General features: G+C 38.4%; 2 long non-coding RNA genes and 1 pseudogene across 2 annotated transcripts; 1 reads left to right on the plus strand and 2 right to left on the minus strand.

Moving 5' to 3' along the window:
• LOC117638494 overlaps nt 1–1938 on the plus strand; it is a 5673-nt pseudogene extending 3735 nt beyond the window's left edge.
• A 4576-nt stretch (nt 1939–6514) lies between these two features.
• Nucleotides 6515–9130, minus strand: LOC117638106. The gene is made up of 3 exons (XR_004587268.1): nt 9046–9130; nt 8104–8167; nt 6515–7033 (listed from the first exon to the last, which is right to left on the minus strand). It is a non-coding gene; the product is annotated as an uncharacterized LOC117638106 (long non-coding RNA).
• A 4812-nt stretch (nt 9131–13942) lies between these two features.
• LOC117638031 lies at nt 13943–16411 on the minus strand. Its single transcript, XR_004587257.1, has 3 exons — nt 16176–16411; nt 15225–15288; nt 13943–14132 (listed from the first exon to the last, which is right to left on the minus strand). It is a non-coding gene; the product is annotated as an uncharacterized LOC117638031 (long non-coding RNA).
• Between the last annotated feature and the right edge of the window lie 4541 nt (nt 16412–20952).

Raw genomic sequence — 20952 nt, forward strand, 5'->3', positions numbered from 1 at the left:
ATTGCATTATCAAGAAAATTAACATTTTTGTGAATTTTCTATGATAAGACACCTAGGAACAAACTCATGTGTCAGATACATACAAATGTAGTTTTGATTAAACTTTTTTGTATATTGCATTATCATTTATTATCATTTATACTTTGCTCTTATGGTCAGGGAACTGAAACCGTTTGAGCCATATTCTTTAACAGATCTAAGATTGGAGAACCACACTTGGATTGTGCAGACTTCAAAAAGATGTCTAATCTATGTTTACTCAATCTCGGCGATTCTAGCTTTGGCAACCATTGCCAATTAAAAGTTTCTCTTCCCAATTCTCTTTGTTATCTTTCCTGGCAAGAATATCCTTTGAAATCTATGCCATCAAATTTTTTTCCAGAAAATCTTGTTGAGCTTCGAATGCAAGGCAGCAAAGTTGAGCAACTTTGGAATAGAGACCAGGCATATGATTATTTCGCTTATTATATAAAATTTAGTGTGATTATTTCTTCTGTCTTAAGTTATTAAGTCTTGTCATTTCTCTTTATTTATGACAGAATCTTGAGAACTTAAAAGTGATGGATCTTAGTTTCTCTACTCATCTTACTAAAGTCCCAGATCTCTCTCAAAGTCGAAAATTGGTGCATATAAATCTTTTTGGCTGTATATCTTCGTATTTTCAGTGTCTTTACAAGCTTACTCATCTTGATCTGGGAGAATGCTCGAATCTCAAATATCTTCCTCTGATGCCAAGCAACATTGAATTCTTAAATTTGTCTAGAATTGCAATAAAGGAATTGCCTTCATCAGTTTGGTCTCACGAAAAGATTTCTTACTTGGATATTCGATTTTGTAATGACCTTAGGAATCTCCCAAGCAGCAGCTGTAAGCTGAAACTACCCTCCTCCAGTTTCAGTCTAGAGGGCTGCTCATGTCTTGGCAAGTTTTCGGAGCTTCCATGGTATCTAACATTGTTAGAAATGATAAGGGCAAAAATAGAAGTATTGCCCTCATCAATCGAGTATAAAATTCTTATAAATATTGATCTCGGTGGTTGCTCAAATTCAAGTACTTCCCAGAAATCTTGGAGCCCATGGGAGTGCCGGATATTTCTATCCTTGATAGGAACAAATGTTAAAGAGCTACCCTCATCAATCAAATTTCTCTTTAATCTCTTCATACTTCATTTGATCAATTGCAAACGGTTCGTGTGTCCCCCAATGAGCATTTGTAAGTTGAAATCTCTTTACGACCTTGATCTCTTGGGTTGCTCTGAATTTGAATACTACCCAGAAATCTTGGAGCTAAGGAAGATTTGAATTATCTTAGTTTAAAAGGAACCTCTGTTAAAGAGCTGCCTCCATCAATCGAATGTCTGTTTGGTCTCATCAGGATTAAACTAACAAATTGCGAAAGGTTTGTGTGTCTCCCAAGTTAAAATCTCTTCACGAACTTGATCTCACTGGTTGCTCTGAATTTGAAGACTTCCCAGAAATATTGGAGCCTATGGGACATCTAAACATTCTGTCGTTGAAAGGAACAGCCATTAAAGAGCTACCCTCATCAATCGAATGCCTTTTTGGTCTCATGACAATTGAACTGACAAATTGCAAAAGGTTAGCGCATCTCCCTCCCACCATTTGTAAATTGAAATCTCTTCCCGAACTTGATCTCACTGGTTGCTCTGAATTTGAAGACTTTCCAGAAATTTTGGAGCCTATGAAAGACATGAAGTTTCTATCATTAAAAGGAACAGCGGTTAAAGAGCTACTCTCATCAATTGAATGTCTCTTCGGTCTCATTAAAATTGAACTGAAAAATTGCAAAAAGTTTACGAGTCTCCCAACAAGCATTTGTAAGTTGGAATCTCTTACACTTGATCTCAGTGGGTGTTATGAATTTGAAGACTTCCCAGAAATCTTGGAGCCTATGAAAGATATGAAGATTTTTCATTAAAGGGAACACCTGTTAAAGAGCTGCCCTCATCAATTGACTGTCTCTTCGGTCGCATTAGAATTGAACTGATGTCTGCAAGAGCCTTCAATCTTTACCAGAGCTCCCATTAAAGCTATATTCTCTTAAAGCACGTGGCTGCACGCCGCTTAACACAGTGTCAGGGCCCAGGACTGCACTCAACACATGGGTTGGATGGATATAATTTGTTTCCAGGGCTTAACCTGGAACGTATTTTCTCTAATTGCCTAAAATTGGATCAGAATAAATATCAAGCTTCCTCCAGATTGGTTTTCTTGGGTTTCGCTCTATCCCTTGTTGGATTTGACAACTATAATGTTAAAGGGAGTTTAGGGTTTGGATGTAAATTCAATTTCAAAGCAAATAATGGTGAAAGCTGTGAATTCGAATCGTATGTATGTTGTGTGTTGTGATGAAACCAACCACGGAGAAAGCAATGACTACAATTTCAATTCGGATCACTTGGTTGGTTGTATGGTATAGTGCCTTTGAACTTGTAGGGGGAGTAGACTACACTGGCTATATATCTTAATGCCACTGAGGCCTCTTTTGACTTCAACAAAGTGGATGATTTTAAGAGACTCGTTAAGGATTTCCAAAATCAGGTGAAGAGTTGTGGGCTCCGGTTGTTGTATGGCATGGATGCTCAGAAATTTGTGTTAGGGGAACAGAAAGTAGGAGAAGATTGTAAAACTACAAGATGCCATGATGAGGAACAAGTAGATGAACTACTTCTTCAAAAAAATTTAAATGCAAAACTGGAGGGGCAATATTAGCCATGTATTTGGAGAACAAAATGTGGCAGCGGATGCTCTTTGCCGGTTGGGGTCTCTCTTAATTGTTTCGGTTTTCATATTTTGGGCTCTCACCCTCCTCTTATTGAACCCACGTCAGCTTGACTAGGCTTGAGGAGTGGGCTCTGCTTTCAACTTTGGAATGGGCTATCTCCATTAAGCTTTTTTTTTTCTCTTAAAAATACTACATGGTATTACAAGTTCAAAAACTAATTGAGGTAATCTTCCTGTGAAGATTTATGTATTAGTTGTTGGCACTGGCATGGAATCTCTAATTGCATTTTGCTCTACAGTTTAGCATGTTGAGAGAAAACAAAAAAATTACAAAAGTGTTATAAAATGAATGGAATATGTGCTAAAATATTGAGCTGCATGTAAAGTAGATGAGACACAGCATTTAACAAGGATCGGCTATGCCTACGTCCTCGAAGAACAGCAGCAGTAACTTTTCCACTATGTAAAATAATAGGGCTACAACTTTAGTGTTTACAATATATGTAACTCATTGATTTTTCTCTCTTTTTTTCTCATTCCACTCTGCCTAACTCTCATTCTTCTCTCATCTGGAGGTGTCTATGCAAAGGCAGGATTATGCCTTATTTATAGGCAAATTGGGTAGAGGCAGCCAATCTACATGAATGTGCACTAAAGAAAAGTTGTAGATAAACTTTAACCAAAAAGCACTCCTCACAAAAACGTTTACAACAAAAAGTTGCCACGTACGCGGTGATAATAAAAAGATGAATAGTTGCATGGGAATAAAATCAAAAGATAATAATAATAATAATAATAATAATAAAAAGATGAAACCCTAAACCCCTCTCTCTCCCTCTATGAATAGTGGTGTTATACTCAGGGCTCAAATTATAAAAATACCTCATATGAAATGAACTTTAGAAACACACCCGGCTTTTAACTTCTTATAAATTACAAAACTGTCATCAATTTCTTAAAACAAGCCCAACCTCAAAATCTCATAAAAATACCCAAAACACTCAATAGGGTATCAAAGTAATTTAATAAATAATATTAAATTCAATAAGGTCAGCTGTCATTTTTTAGTTTATTTATAGAAATTCAATGTTATAGAATTTATCTATAATATTAGTACTAAGAATGAATATATCACTAAATATCTCTATATAAAAACTTCATTCAGGCCACACCTACCTTTCTTTTTTATTCATTTGACCGTCTGTTGTTCGGAAGCCAACGCTTGCCTTAAAACTCATCTCTAAAAGCCAACGATTGGTTGCTCATGTATGGAAGAAACTGGCCCCGCATGTACCTTAAAAGTGGCATACGTGCAGAACTAAACTGGAAATTGATGTTTTAGATTCGGAGACAAGACCTGATTTCTACTGGAGTGGTAAATGCTCCTCTGAGAACCTAAACCCAATCTGGATCGACACGAGGATTTTGGGTGGGGTGGAGAGAGAGAGACAGAGAGAGAGAGAGAGAGAGAGAGAGAGAGAGACAGAGAGGGACGCTGTGGAACAACCATATGAGAAGGAAGAAAATGTTTTACAAATACACAGATAACCAAACACTTAGCTCCTTCATTTTACAGTTATTTATTCTCGCAGCACAATAGAATTGAATTGTACATGTCAATTATAGTCATGGCTTCAAATTATAGGTTCAATTCTCTCTCTCTCCATAGTTACAATGATGAGGATGGGAGCAACATTGGTATCCAACACCTTTATGATATTTAATATGAACTGAAGCTTATTCATTACAAAAGTGAAGTTCAGACACCGTGTACACAGGAATTCGACACAAAAGTTCTAGCCTTCTACACAAAAGTTCTAAGCAGTGCAATTCGATATTCAGTTTGATAAGCCACGCTTGCCTCCTCCCAGAAATAGATTCTGTCCCCAGCTTTAATGTTTCTGCGATTGACAAAGGCTCTCCATTCTTGGTATTGGAAAACAGGCTTTAAAGCTCCCTCAGCCCTGACAGATAATTTGAACTCGTAAATCATACCTGTATCGTCTAGAACTCTGACTGGCACATCATGCTCTCGATTGTAAGGAGGCAGCTCATTCAGCATTTCCGTGGTCACTCCAAGTCTTTGAGAGACATCGGTCTTTGTCAACACTTTCACAATCCTAACCATCTCTTCAGAAATTATGAAACTGAATGATTTGTTCTTAGCTAGCTAGCTCTTGGAGGGGAAGGGTATATGTAGATATCGAGAGTGAAAAGGTTATTATAGTGAGAGCGAGAGAGGGATTAGAGAAAAAGTGGACTTTCACGAAGTCCAAAGTGGACTTTTTGAATTTATAATTGGGTCGATCACCGGCGTTTTTCTACCGGCAGAAAAACTTATGGAGAGGCTCTGCAGAAACATATAGAGACAAACTTATTACATCCACGTGTCGTCATCACGGTAAAGCCGAAGCTGACCATCCTACGTTAATCGTGTAAATACTTGTCGTTATCACTCTAAAGCCGATGAACCATCCTACGTTAATCGTGTAAATACTTGTCGTTGTCACTCTAAAGCCGAAGTTGACCATCCTACACAGCATCAAAATATTTGGGTTCGTTAATCGTGTAAATACTTGTCTTTATCACTCTTAAGCCGAAGCTGACCATCCTACACAGCATCAAAATATTTGTCGCTGCCCCTCCAAATTTTTTATCTCTTCTCGATTATATTATATCAGTCCTGATCTCTTGGATTCCTGTAATCCAAGAGATTTATGGTCACTTACCGTTGGATGTAAATTCAACGGTTCACTCATTTATGACTTGAATCGGGTAATAATCATTTATGTCATATTGCATTTATATATATCATTTTGAACCATTTGATTAATATCCAACGGTGGGTGACCACAATCTCTTGGACTCCTGTGGTCCAAGAGATCGGGACTGTATATTATATATAACATATAGAATTTGTAATAAACTATTTATAATTTAAGTTAAAGTTCCCTCTAAAACAAATTAGACATGACTAAGATAGAAATATTTTACTCTAAACATGTAATTATTAAAGACTTAGGTATTTTATATACTTATATTTTCTACTTTGGCCCCCCTAACTTTACAATTCTAATTCTGCCCCTAATTCTTACTTTTCATTGCGAACTAGGACTCTTCAGAGGTGACTTCATTTTTAAGGTTCCATTTGACAGCGCACTCGCACTAGCCCAAATTTCTTTATAATTTGGGAGTCTTTGAATCATATTGCATTTCAAGGTATGAACTTTGCCCTTATCTACACTTGTACTAACCTTCAATTGTCATCATTTGCTACAATTTTTCCTAATGCTTGAATCCCTTGTGTATTTATTCTCTCTTTTTGAAGCAGATTAATTAATTAAATTAATTAACGCATTCATTCAAATAAAGGATTGATGCAGTTTTTGCAACAAATATTTTGGACCTCCAACCAATTAGAAAGAGGGGATAATTCTGATTTTAGAAAGGAGTCCAGGAAAATCTTGTTTTATCGGATCCTTATGAAAGATTTAGGGCTTTTTTGGTATCCTATCCAAGTAGGGAACTCAAAATTTGTTATTTTTCTTAAAAACAAGGAGTTCTCAAATCCATTTTTTAAGATTCAAAAATTTGTTTGGTATGCAACTTGAAAATTGTTTTTGAATCTTTAAAATTTGAAAATTGTTTGATTGAATTCTTGAAAACAATTTTTTTTCCCTTCATTTTTTATAATTAAGATATTTTGATAAACATTATCAAAATTATATTAAACATACTATTTTAATATCCATATTTTAATATCATACATGTATGATCAACAAGCTCAATTGGTCTTCAAGTCTTAAATAATACATATTAAATTAAAATATTCTAGACTAAATAAATTATAAGACTAATGATTCTAAATATAATCCATCCACATTGCTCCAGCTGACACGACCCGACCCAATTTCCACTTTGGAATTCGAGCCAAGCCCTGTGCGTGTCCGACACCTGGCAAATGTCGGGCACAATGACCTCTTTACCCTTCCTGCTAATAAATACGGTTTAAACTTTCTCTGGACTCCTGCCGAAAATTCGGCAGAGTCTCCCCTGTAATTTGACTAAACCCAAATTTTTCACATGTCAAACAATCAACTAAAACCACACCAACTGCCAGAATAGGGTAACTAAATATTCACCAGTTCTGGTTATCTAATCCAACCAGATATCAGAGCAGTTACTAATTATTTACAAGACTTTAAGTAGCTTACAACCAATCCTACATCTTGTAAGTAGCGTGGGAGCTGGAGAAGGCCTGGTGGTGGATTCCTGTGCACGTCTACTGCCTGGGGGGCGCAAAACATTTAAAAGTGTGAGTGGACCAAAATAGAGTTCTCAAACAGTTTATGAACATAATAACCCCCACTGTAAAAATAATAATCTTAAAACTGCATCTGTAAACTGTACTTTAGTTATGATAAGTCCAAAGCATTTAGGTAAACATATATATATAGATATATATATTTACTCAGATGTAAAAGCTGCTCGATATTAAGAAACTCAAGTAAAATCACTGAAATCAATATTTGCATAATTGCACAGAAATTCCTCTAAAGTTACCAACTGGGTGTACCCTTTTAATTCCGTCAATTCCTGGTATCCGTCAATTCCTGGTATCCGTCAATTCCTCGGTAAATCCGTCAATTCCCCTGGCAGGTCTCGGCGACACATAGTGTATTCGAGCCGCAAACTGGCAGGATTCAGGAGATCGTAGTCAGCCTGATCCGCAATCCTGGCAGGTATCAGGAGACCGTAGTCAGCCTGATCCGCAATCTTGGCACTCACGGTCCGGGCGTCCCCAAAACTCATGAGGCAAATGTCAAGTGCACTGACTGAACTGTAAGTAAACTGGATGTCTATAGACATCATCATATCCGAAGGCAACATAAACCGAAGGCAACATAAACCGAAGGCAACCTGGATGTCCGTAGACATCGTTTTATTTGACGGCAACCTGTTTCTGTAACTGGGTACCCACAGTGGTTTAAGAAAATATAACTGCTGAGAAAATGTAATATAATAATATAATAATATTTCTGAAAGATCTGAGGAATAACTGAATCTGTAATCAATCTATAACTGTGCTGATCTGAAGAATAACTCAATCTTAATATTCCTGAAAGATCTGATGAATCACTGAATCTTTATTCACTCTATAACTGAGTTGACCTTTTTATCTGATAGAAAACTCAAACTCTGCTTTCTATAATTCATGGTGGTCTAAAAATAATTATCTGATAATTCTCTGAAATCTGATATCCTTTGTATTCTGATAAAATCTGAGCTAGCTATTTCTGAATCATAAATCTCAAAGTCTGCTGTCCAAAAATCATTTAGAAAAGAAAGGTCCACTCACTGCTGGTCCGATCTAGCTGGACCTCTTGAAGGTCCCTCCTGTGGCTCAGTTTGGCCTCTGCTGCCTGTTTAACCATAAATAATGAATTACTAAACTGCTCAATAAATACATTAAATTAAATACCCTGTCCCCAACTCCTAGAAATACGTGCACTCCTTTTAAAGTCAACCCTATACTCACTGTAGCATTTCAGATAATTAGAACGGCCATAAAAGACCTGAAACCTTACTAAGCGATAACCTGCTAGACCGGCCTGTCCGGAACCCCTTGGGGTCCACGATCTCCGATGGCCTGGGATTCTCTAGAGGTTCCTTACTGTGTAAAACCCATGTCCTGCGAGTTTGGTCCGAAATGGACGGTCGGATTAGCCAAAACTGCGTTATCGCTTAAATTCCAAACCCTAGCCCCAGGGTTTGCGATTTCGGAGTATCTGGGACTCCGATTCGCAATCCGTCGAATCCTACACGATCCTGAAACAATGTAGAACAACATATCAGAAATGGGGTGCGATCCATCGGTTCAACGATACTGCACCCGGAAATCGCATACTATGGAAAATCCGTTCGGGGCTCAAACAGACTCCGAATTGAGATCCGAAATCTACGCGCTCGTGACAACACGAGGATCACAAAAATACCCAGAGTCACTACTGTACCCTCACCCACGCGCCGCCACACGCGCCGGCAGCGGCGGGTGTCTAAAGCGATACGGTTCGCCTGAAAAACTCCAAACCACGGCTCCAAACTCCTATCCTAGGTATAACACCACATTTGGAGCCACTTTTGTTCTTGGACATACCCCAAAAAGTGGCCGGAAATGGCCGATCACGGCGGCCGAAGTTCGGCCGATTTCAAATCGAAAATTAAGCAACCTAGAGGTGAAATCGATCTAAACCCAGCCCACCATCAGTTAGAGCACGAAAAAATAGCTAGAAATCGATACCTCACACGACTGATTTGGTGGCCGGATGAGGGAGAAACTGAGGTTGAAAAATCGGCCAAAACTGCTGCATTTTCCTGCAGTTTCCAGCAACTCCAGACAGCAGCAGGGGCGCGGATGGGCTGGGGTTGATGGCGGGAAGCTGGCCGGTGCTGCTGGGTCCGGTCCGGAGGGTCGGGGTGGCTTGAGGTGGCGTTGGGGTGGCTTGGAAGGTGTCTGCCCGACTGGTTTTCTCTAACTGTCGAGAGGGAGAGAGAAGGAGAGAGAGAGAGAGAGGGAGAAGAAAACAGGTTTTATATAAATAAAAAAAACTGATCTCCCAAATTTCCATTTTGCCCTCGTGAGTATTTTGGCCGTAATTTCTTCGTTACAACTCCGATTTGGATCTACTCCGTGTCTACGGACTCGTTTCGCCGTGCTCTACGCAACGGCGCAAGCGAAATTGCTAAATTCTTTCTCGATCAAAAAGTCAACTTTTCCCCATTTAAAAGATGTGAGGGCAAAGTTGTCTTTCCTCTACAATAAATTAATACTAATTTTAGGATATTTTGTTTTGTGTTATTACAATCTACCCCCCTTATAAAAATTTCGTCCTCAAAATTTACATCCCTGTCACTCGAAGGGGGAGAAGGACTGCTCCTGCATTTGCTGCTACTCGGGTTACTAAGCTGCAAAGATCACTGAAAGTTAAACACTTCCTATTCCAAAATCTGAACTGCTTGTTTCGCACACCTTCTATGATCTCATTGGGTCTGATACAACTAGGATTTGACTTCCTTGCTTCCTTAAATTTCACTACACCTTCTTACCCAACTGAAGATCATTCTTTTAGTATCTGCATAACTCCCTGCCAATCCTGGGTCGCTTGAGACTTTTACCAGTTAATCCAATAGGTTTCTTTATTTTCTACAACACTTCCAGATACCAATAAACTCTACTTCCTGTTCCATCTTTACACTTGAGTGGTCTATATTATGCCTCGTATTGAGCATCATTTGGAAGTACTTTAATTATAGATACCGATGACAATTTGAGATTTGTAATCCCAGTAGGCTCAGTTTATCCGACAACTGTCGGTTGAGGTATACGCCTGCTTACACTCTGAAACTGCAGTATACAATGCCCCAACAATTCTTCTAAAGTTTAAGTCATTCTCTTAAGTTGAGCATCTGTCTGGGGTGAATTATAGTATTAAACTGTAATCCATTTCTAAAAGCTTCCTTTAGCTGAGTTCAACTGGAACTTAACCTGGGTTTCTTGATCTAAATCATAGGGAGTTGTATTTCATAGCATTTCAAGATCTTAGCTGTGAAAATCCTTGCAAGTTTATTTCAGACTATACTTGGTTCTCACCTGCGGAACATACACAGACTTATTGAATCGATCCTTAATTTCCTACACTCCACCCTACTTCTCTATGTTCAAGGAGACTGAACACCCAATCCATTGTAAGTTACTCCTACTTCCTTTCAGAAATCGAAAGTGATCATAAGAACATTAATGATTCTTGTTGCGGAGCTATTCCTTACTGATAAGTCCCACTGTTCCTTTCACATAAGAAGCTCCTTGTAAGATTTCTATTTTAAACTTTTGCTTTTCATGTCATATAATTCAACCTCTTACTCGTAAGAATCAAATCAAGATTTTGGAACTTAACCTGCTCTGTTATTAATATATGAAAGGAACATAATACAGATAGATTTTTCCACCTGCAAAGAAGGTGCAGGTTCTGTAAAATCTATAAAATTTACATTATGTTCTGGAAGCCTCTGAAGGAATAGGACGACGCCTCTTAAGCCTAGCCCTAAGTCNTCTCGTGGTCTTCCAAAATTCTTTCATTAGAGACCTGCAGCATGTTTAGCTTTCTCAGTGTATCATCGGAGTATGAACTCACCAGTTTCAACAAGGAGTTATTCTCTCCTTTAAGTTTCTCAACTTCCTGTTGAGACTTATGAAGCCTTCTTTGAAGAGACGAATTTTCAGTTGTTAGCTGCTGAACCTTATTTGCTCTAGCACGCAAACGATCAGCCATGTTTGAAACAGAAACAGCACTCTGAATGCTAAAAGCCATTGAGTCATCCATGGCCTCTTCCTCAGACCTCCCTGTCATTAGCATTTCATCCATTGGAGTAATAAAATTCTTAGCTACTATGACTGCAGTAGCATCATTCATCATCACAGAATCATTAACTGTGAGATGACGATTCTGGGATACAAATGATGGACGCCAAACTGTAGCGTCACTAACTGTTGTGGGAACATCATTTAAATTGAAATCATTAGGGCAGGAAGAAGAGGAAGCCATTGTAAGAAGGTTTCTAAGAAAGTCTTACAAAAACTAAGTTTCAGAAAATGAAAGAAATTGGTTTGAAAGGCTGTTGCTCAATCAAGTTTTGCGAAGGCAGTCTCTATAGCTGAAAATCTGTCAACATTGGATTCCAATATCTTCTCGAATCCCCACATTATCTTTCTCTTTCACAAGAGTCCAAAACTTCACATGGCCTCTAATAATGCTGTCGATACTTTCGGCATTTCCACGTATTATCTTCCTCAAGCCGATCTTGCTTTACGAATTTCACGGAGCTAATTTTTCAAAAGTATCTCGAGAATCTCGCAATTTTCCTCTGGTTAATTTGAAATTCACTGATTCTACCTCTTCATTGTCTTTGTGTATAAATGTGTTACTAACTAAACTTTCTTTGCAGAAGACATCCAATTTACTCCATACCAGTGATGCGATATCTACTTGTGTTTCTTATCAGTAGGCACTCAATATGCCTGAGAAGCAAGACTATCTTTGATCATCCATTCTGGAAGCGAGACTATCCCTGATCACGTTTCTGCTGTGTCAGGGAACTGTGAAGGCGACCATATGCTCTAATCTCCTGAGGTCCTTCTAGACTAGGAGAATTGAGAGCTTGTTGTTTGCTTCCACCAGCTTCCTTCCTTGATTGATGAGCTGCTTGTCTGCTCCCACCAGCTTCCTTCCTTGATTGCTTACCTTACCTTGCAATCAATATCACAATTTTTGTATCTTTTCTTTCTTTTTATAACTCTCTGTTCCTAAGAGATTTTATTTCTGTACTGTGATCTTATCCTGTTACCTTGTGTCCATGTATAATTTCATGATGACATCTCCTGTCCTTAAATAACACTAAAATACTTTAATGAGAAAAGCGCTAAGCTGAATGACCCTCTTCGCTATCATTTCCGGCAATTTTAATCTTTAACTCCTTTAACTTATTAGTATTTCTTTATACTTTACTGGAGAAATAGGCTCCCTTCCTGGAGCGAGCTCAATCATAAACCCAATCTCCAAAGGAAAAGTAACTCTGCAACACTGTATCTGGTCAAATCAATCCAACCCTAGGATGATCTCCAGTCAACTATGCCAGAGAGGAATTCAATCTGTAACTACAGTAAATAATGCTCATGCTTCCTACTGAGACATGTTATACTGTCTATCTGTGGGCTTAAAACTGTCACCACATCCCCTCGGCTGATTTCTTCCTCAAGTAGCCATATTGATCTGGCCCCATCGCTAAACAGAGCTCCCATAGACTATGGTATTTCCGGTAATTTAACTTGCATACTTATTGGCTGCAGAAATGATCTTTTTATACTGAGGGAATATCGGCAATCCCTTTTGAAAGGTTTAGACTGTCCATAATATTATCCTCCCATAATGCTCCTCTAGCAGGGCCCAGAATAATACCTACCACACTTGGCACAATAGGGCAACTTCTCCTGTTAGAGCCTGGCAATATCTGTCTTTCAATACTTCTGGCTATACCAGCCCCAGAACAATTTCCAATACTATTACCCTGATTGGTACCTTCACTGGAACTAGATCCAGGTTGGCAGTCTCCATATCTGCGGCCATTCAGTGATCGGAGACTGTAATCACCACTGTAGATACCTCTCTTAAATTTCTCCTGATTAATATTACCCATATCCAAATACTGTGCACAGAGTGCACCCCATGATTTTCTCATTATCTGGCCGGGGCAAACATCACCACGGCACCAAAACTAACTAATCAATAACTGATCACAATATCTTGGATGCAGGCTTTGAACCTTATCGCAACTAGGTACTACCTCTTACTTTCAGATCTCTATTAGTAGAAAACAATGTATGAAACCTTTTTCTCATACTCTAGATCCAATCATTATCCTCTAATCTGCTGCAAAAAACTCCTGTATCCTCACCTTCTGTAAACTTACAGATAAGACTGGCTATTAATTCGGCTCTAAAATACTTGTTACGTATTAATCAAAGGATCCTGATATCACTTCTTAACCAAATTCCACCAATACTTTACTCTTCTGTAGAGCAACTAGGACCTCCATGACCTGCTCTATTCCTTTTTACTGGATCCACCTATCTCACGGATGGATCTCTGGCTGACTAAAACCTGAGTTATCAACTCCAAGGTCTACTGGACATTTGGATTTTCCTGCCTACTTGGTACAGTAGGTACGGCTCTTGACGAGCCTTTTAACAAAAATTTACTCTACCGGTTCAGATACCGGTGCAATTCCTGTCCAACTTGAGAATTTCATCCCCTTACGTCGGGATATCTGTCTACTTTCCCTACGAATACCACCACCATTTGGCCCAACTTGAAAAGGAACGAGGATGCACAGAGTGCTAAGTGTACAGGAAATAAACCTATGCTCTGATACCAAATTGACACGACCCGACCCAATTTTCACTTTGGAATTCGAGCCAAGCCCTGTGCGTGTCCGACACCTGGCAAATGTCGGGCACAATGACCTCTTTCCCCTTCCTGCTAATAAATACGGTTTAAACTTTCTCTGGACTCCTGCCGAAAATTCGGCAGAGTCTCCCCTGTAATTTGACTAAACCCAAATTTTTCACCTGTCAAACAATCAAATAAAACCACACCAACTGCCAGAATAGGGTAACTAAATATTCACCAGTTCTGGTTATCTAATCCAACCAGATATCAGAGCAGTTACTAATTATTTACAAGACTTTAAGTAGCTTACAACTAATCCTACATCTTGTAAGTAGCGTGGGAGCTGGAGAGGGCCTGGTGGTGGATTTCTGTGCACGTCTACTGCCTGGGGGCCGCAAAACATTTAAAAGTGTGAGTGGACCAAAATAGAGTTCTCAAACAGTTTATGAACATAATAACCCCCACTGTAAAAATAATAATCTTAAAACTGCATCTGTAAACTGTACTTTAGTTATGATAAGTCCAAAGCATTTAGGTAAACATATATATATAGATATATATATTTACTCAGATGTAAAAGCTGCTCGATATTAAGAAACTCAAGTAAAATCACTGAAATCAATATTTGCATAATTGCACAGAAATTCCTCTAAAGTTACCAACTGGGTGTACCCTTTTAATTCCGTCAATTCCTGGTATCCGTCAATTCCTGGTATCCGTCAATTCCTCGGTAAATCCGTCAATTCCCCTGGCAGGTCTCGGCGACACATAGTGTATTCGAGCCGCAAACTGGCAGGATTCAGGAGATCGTAGTCAGCCTGATCCGCAATCCTGGCAGGTATCAGGAGACCGTAGTCAGCCTGATCCGCAATCTTGGCACTCACGGTCCGGGCGTCCCCAAAACTCATGAGGCAAATGTCAAGTGCACTGACTGAACTGTAAGTAAACTGGATGTCTATAGACATCATCATATCCGAAGGCAACATAAACCGAAGGCAACATAAACCGAAGGCAACCTGGATGTCCGTAGACATCGTCTTATTTGACGGCAACCTGTTTCTGTAACTGGGTACCCACAGTGGTTTAAGAAAATATAACTGCTGAGAAAATGTAATATAATAATATAATAATATTTCTGAAAGATCTGAGGAATAACTGAATCTGTAATCAATCTATAACTGTGCTGATCTGAAGAAGAACTGAATCTTAATATTCCTGAAAGATCTGATGAATCACTGAATCTTTATTCACTCTATAACTGAGTTGACCTTTTTATCTGATAGAAAACTCAACCTCTGCTTTCTATAATTCCTGGTGGTCTAAAATAATTATCTCGGATAAAATCTGATATTCTCAGTATTCTGATAAATCTGAACTAGCTATGTCTGAATCATAAATCACACTGAATAAAACTGATTCAAAATCAAATAATAAAACTTATTCAGACAAATCATTTAGAAAAGAAAGGTCCACTCACTGCTGGTCCGGTCTAGCTGGACCTCTTGAAGGTCCCTCATGTGGCTCAGTTTGGCCTCTGCTGCCTGTTTAACCATAAATAATGAATTACTAAACTGCTCAATAAATACATTAAATTAAATACCCTGTCCCCCGACTTCTAGAAATACGTGCACTCCTTTTTAAGGTCAACCCTATGCTCACTGTAGCATTTCAGATAATTAGAACGGCCATAAAAGACCTGAAACCTTACTAAGCGATAACCTGCTAGACCGGCCGGTCCGGAACCCCTTGGGGTCCACGACCTTCGATGGCCGATCTGGGATTCTCTAGAGGTTCCTTACTGTGTAAAATCCATGTCCTGCGAGTTTGGTCCGAAATGGACGGTCGGATTAGCCAAAACTGCGTTATCGCTTAAATTCCAAAACCTAGCCCCAGGGTTTGCGATTTCGGAGTATCCGGGACTCCGATTCGCAATCCGTCGAATCCTACACGATCCTGAAACAATGTAGAACAACATATCTGAAGTGGGGTGCGATCCAACGGTTCAACGATACTGCACCCGGAAATTGCATACTATGGAAAATCCGTTCGGGGCTCAAACGGACTCCGAATTGAGATCCGCGAAATCCTACGCGCTCGTGACAACACGAGGATCACAAAAATACCCAGAGTCACTACTGTACCCTCACCCACGCGCCGCCACACGCGCCGGCAGCGGCGGGTGTCTAAAGCGATACCGGTTCGCCGGAAAAACTCCAAACCACGGCTCCAAACTCCTATCCTAGGTATAACACCACATTTGGAGCCACTTTTGTTCTTAGACATACCCCGAAAAGTGGCCGGAAATGGCCGATCACGGCGGCCGAAGTTCGGCCGATTTCAAATCGAAAATTAAGCAACCTAGAGGTGAAATCGATCTAAACCCAACCCACCATCAGTTAGAGCACGAAAAATAGCTAGAAATCGATACCTCACACGACTGATTTGGTGGCCGGATGAGGGAGAAACTGAGGTTGGAAAATCGGCCAAAACTGCTGCGTTTTCCTGCAGTTTCCAGCAACTCCAGACAGCAGCAGGGGCGGCGGACGGGCTGGGGTTGATGGCGGGAGCTGGCCAGTGCTGCTGGGTCCGGTCCGGAGGGTCGGGGTGGCTTGAGGTGGCGTTGGGGTGGCTTGGAAGGTGTCTGCCCGACTGGTTTTCTCTAACTGTCGGGAGGGAGAGAGAGAGAGAGAGAGAGAGAGAGAGAGAGAGAGAGAGGGAGAAGAAAACACGTTTTATATATAAAAAAAACTGATCTCCCAAATTTCCATTTTGCCCTCGTGAGTATTTTGGCCGTAATTTCTTCGTTACAACTCCGATTTGGGTCTACTCCGTGTCTACGGACTCGTTTCGCCGTGCTCTACGCAACGGCGCAAGCGAAATTGCTAAATTCTTTCTCGATCAAAAAGTCAACTTTTCCCCATTTAAAAGATGTGAGGGCAAAGTTGTCTTTCCTCTAGAATAAATTAATACTAATTTTAGGATATTTTGTTTTGGGTTATTACACCAGCAATATGATCTCTAGCATCACTCATTTTATTAGCATTGTCCTCATGCAAATGAATGTGTTCTTGATTCACTTCAGAGCTTTCTTCATTTACCACTTGAAGATCATTGGCTTGATACTGATAAAATATGATGTCATTTCTCGATTGCATTCCAATGAAGTTATGCACGGTACAACAAGCCACATAGAGAGAGAGAGAGAGAGAGAGAGAGAGAGAGAGAGAGAGAGGGCGGCTGGAGTTCCAAGAAGACAGGGGAAGAGTTGGTTTGGTTTTGCTGGATCTAAGCTGTGGGGAGGGTGGGTTAGAGGTTAGGCGAACGACCGGGGGATATCGGAGAAGAAGATGGGTTTTTTTGTTTTTTTTTTTTTTTTGGTTTTTAGATTTTTTATTAGTTTTTTTATTATATTTTATAAATTTATTTTATTTATTATGTGGAGTCCACATTAATTAAAAAATGGGTTCCATAAATGTCACGTAGGCAGATAATGGATTTTCTAACAATCTCATTAACGGAGTGGGCAAATTATAGAGTTTCCGTGATGTTGAGAATGCACTATTAAATGTCCTTAAAATCGAATATGAACTCGTAAATGACCTTATAAATTGGGGAGTTTTCAGTAGTTTGTCCTAACTTTTAATCTTTTGTTTTTATATTCCATTCCCATGCAACTAGGTTAACGAACCCCACTGATATTATATTTTAATCGGCGAGTCCCGTACAAAAAGTCATGCAACGACGTTTTGTACGTGCCTTTTATAGTGATCAACCTTCTCTTTTATTGGTACATTTGTTTTGAGTCATCTGTCACCATTTATAAGATTATTATGTTCATGAAATTGAAATGACACTGTCAGGGTTAGGCAGGGTCATAGTTAAGGTTATTGATTGTCTTTAACTTATACCCTGGTGTACCATTGTCATGTGCTTTTGTTTTCCTTGGTCAACACGAAGGAATTCATAAAATAAAAATTAATTCAACACTGCTTTCTTTTTCCAACCAATAAAACAGATCACGCTAAAATAAGCAAGGTACGTAAGAAAATGATATGCATTATTGTATTTATGAAAAATAATTTTGAATTCCTTCCCGTGCATAAAATAGAAAAATCAAAATATATCGAATGGGATTTTATATATTTTGACTGACCTTTTAGTCTCCATTTTTTTGATTGAATAAATAAACAAATAAAACAAACGATGAGCGTTAATATTTAACGATTTTTAGGAGATGATGAGAACCGGCTTTTACAGTTTTGACGTAATTGGAAAAGGCTAATACATTCATTTTTTCGATCGGAATTATCTTTAAAATAAAAAGACACAGAACTGTGAGCTATACCCTTTCAAGGCCAACAGAGTCTACGCCATAAATAGAAAGAGGTTAATCAATTAAAATAATTACAATAATAAAAAGATGAAACCCTAAACCCCATTACCTCATTACCCCATCCCACACGCCAGCCGTCGCCACTTCTCTCTAACCCTAAACCCCAATAAAATCATGATAATAATAGTTTAATATATTATTTGTTAGAGAATGTACAATATTTACAGATTGCGATCAATTCACACTACATTGCTTAGAAGGAATATGTGTTAGGAACCAGAACATTGATTTTGAAATTGCATTCACAAATATTTTGTTGTATATAAGAGAGTGAAGTTTGACCCGGAGGATGGGAACCTAGTTGGAGCCTGCAAAAGTTATTGGTGTATATATATGGCTTGTTTGTTCGGTAATAATAGAGAATGTATGTTCATATATATATATATATATATATATATATATATATATATATAAACGCATTCCGTTCGACTAGTTCATTACCAGAAGACCACATATAACTAAGAAAATATATATATTCTACAACTGAATGATTAATAAATAGCAAAATATATCATCAATGATCCAAAGGTATTATCACATGAGATCTAAAGGAATCTATAGTATATGTATATGTTTCATTCTAAATACAGGAAATCATATTCATAAGAAAAGTGAAGTTCACAAGAATAACACACCAAGTACACAAGAATAAAAAAGCCACAGTAAATTGCAACAAAGACATGAAGACAATGAACCCTAGCTAGGGACAAAGAGAGGCTTCTAGTCTTCTACACAAAAGTTCTAAGCAGTGCAATTCGATATTCAGTTCGATGAGCCACACTTGCCTCCTCCCAGAAATAGATGATGTCCCCAGCTTTAATGTTTCTGCGATTGACAAAGGCTCTCCATTCTTGGTATTGGAAAACAGGCTTTAAAGCTCCCTCAACCCTGACAGATAAATTGAACTCGTAAACCATACCTGTATCATCTAGAACTCTGACCGGCACATCATGCTCTCGATTGTGAGGAGGCAGGATATTCAGCATTTCCCTGGTCACTCCAAGTCTTTGAGTGACATCGGTGTTTGTCAACACTTTCTCAATCATAACCATCTCTTTAGAAATCATGAAACTGAATGATTTGTTCTTAGCTACACGAACCATCTCAATGCTTGGTCTATATGTATTATATTAATGTGAGATTTGTAAAAGGGAACCATCTCAATAGATCAAACATATAAAAGGCTACACAAACCATCTCAATCAATCAAATTTATAAAAGGCTACATGAACCATTTCAATCGATCAAATATATAAAAGGCTACACGAACCATCTCAATCGATCAAACACATAAAAGGCTACACGAACCATCTCAATGGATCAAAACATATAAAAAGCTACACGAACCATCTCAATCAATCAAACATATAAAAGGCTACACAAACCATCAGCCACCCATGCATATCACCCATTTATGTGGTTTTCTTATGCTCCCTATCGCTTTCAAAAAGAATTTGTTTTTGATATATTGACTGTTTCACAATTTCAGGTGCAGGCTTTTTGTAGTTGGAAAAGGAAGCGAGATGCAGAAAGAGGCTCCAAGAGTTGGCGGTATCCGCACGTTGAAAATGAGAGAGCACCTCCATTTTTTCATGTCAAAGAAGGAGAAATTGACAATTCACAAAGGCATTCGTACATTTTCTTTTCTTTTTTTTTCCTTTTAACTAATACCAAGTATTTTGACATAAGTTTAGGTGTAGAAATCTTATTATTATGTGAGAAATGTACCATTGATAAGATCTAAATGAGATCTTTAAAACGAGCCTAATATTAAACATATATTATCTACATGGAAGTAATTATAAGGGAGTTTTAGTTTTGACACACAATATAATTTACTAATTTGATAAATAGGGATTCAATTTCTGCTAATTAAGATAAAGTCAAAGACCAAAATATAGTACCTACTTTTACCATAATATAATTAAAGAACATCAAAATTACAAAAGATGCCATTATGCCATTATGCAAAATTTCAATATTTCATTTTAGGCCAAAACTTACAGCTGTCCATGGATTAGCAAAACGACAGCATAACACCAAAAAATTAATGCGAAACGACAACGCTTGAATGCGCCCGATCATTCACTTTTACTCCAGAAACCGCATTTTCCAAAGTTTCCTCCCCTCTCCTTCCCAAATACTCATAGACTGAACCATTCGCATCAACGAATAGCATCGTTGACGATCATTCACCATCTACCACTGACGATCGAAACCGATTCTCACTCTCTCAAGAAAAAAGAGAGTAAGAAACTCAACAATCTAATCGCTCTAACACACATTTGTCTTCGTTTTTAGGGATTCAGGATTTTAGAGATTTTAGCTATTGTTCATTCTGCATTTGGAAAAATGGATGACTCTTTAGATTAACAACTACTCTTAGTTTCATGAAATGTTTTGAGTTTATACTTGTATGCAATGTAGTTTAGGTTTTGGGTTCAATTTTGGTCCAATTTTGGTTTCAAAACCTCTAAAAACCCAAAAATTACCAGATAAAAAGAAGATGGATCAAATATTTATGTTTCCTGTAATGCAGTTTCCATTCGTGCAATGTAGTTTCCCTTTTATCCAATGCAGTGTCCTTTATGTTTTGAGTTTTTGTTTTGAATTTCATTATGATATCTTTGTATCACGGCTTGCTCCCTTTAAATACTTTTGGTGCTTCTTGTGGGTTACTGATCGTTCGATTTCATGTCAAGTTCATGTATATTTCTATTATGTTTTATGTTTTGGATTGCTTCTGTTCAAAACCTCTAAAAATCAAAAAACTACCATAAAAAGAGAAAGAGGATCAAATATTTCTGTTTCC

Source organism: Prunus dulcis, chromosome 8, assembly GCF_902201215.1.
Source record: "Prunus dulcis chromosome 8, ALMONDv2, whole genome shotgun sequence".
In the NCBI taxonomy this organism is placed as follows: domain Eukaryota; kingdom Viridiplantae; phylum Streptophyta; class Magnoliopsida; order Rosales; family Rosaceae; genus Prunus; species Prunus dulcis.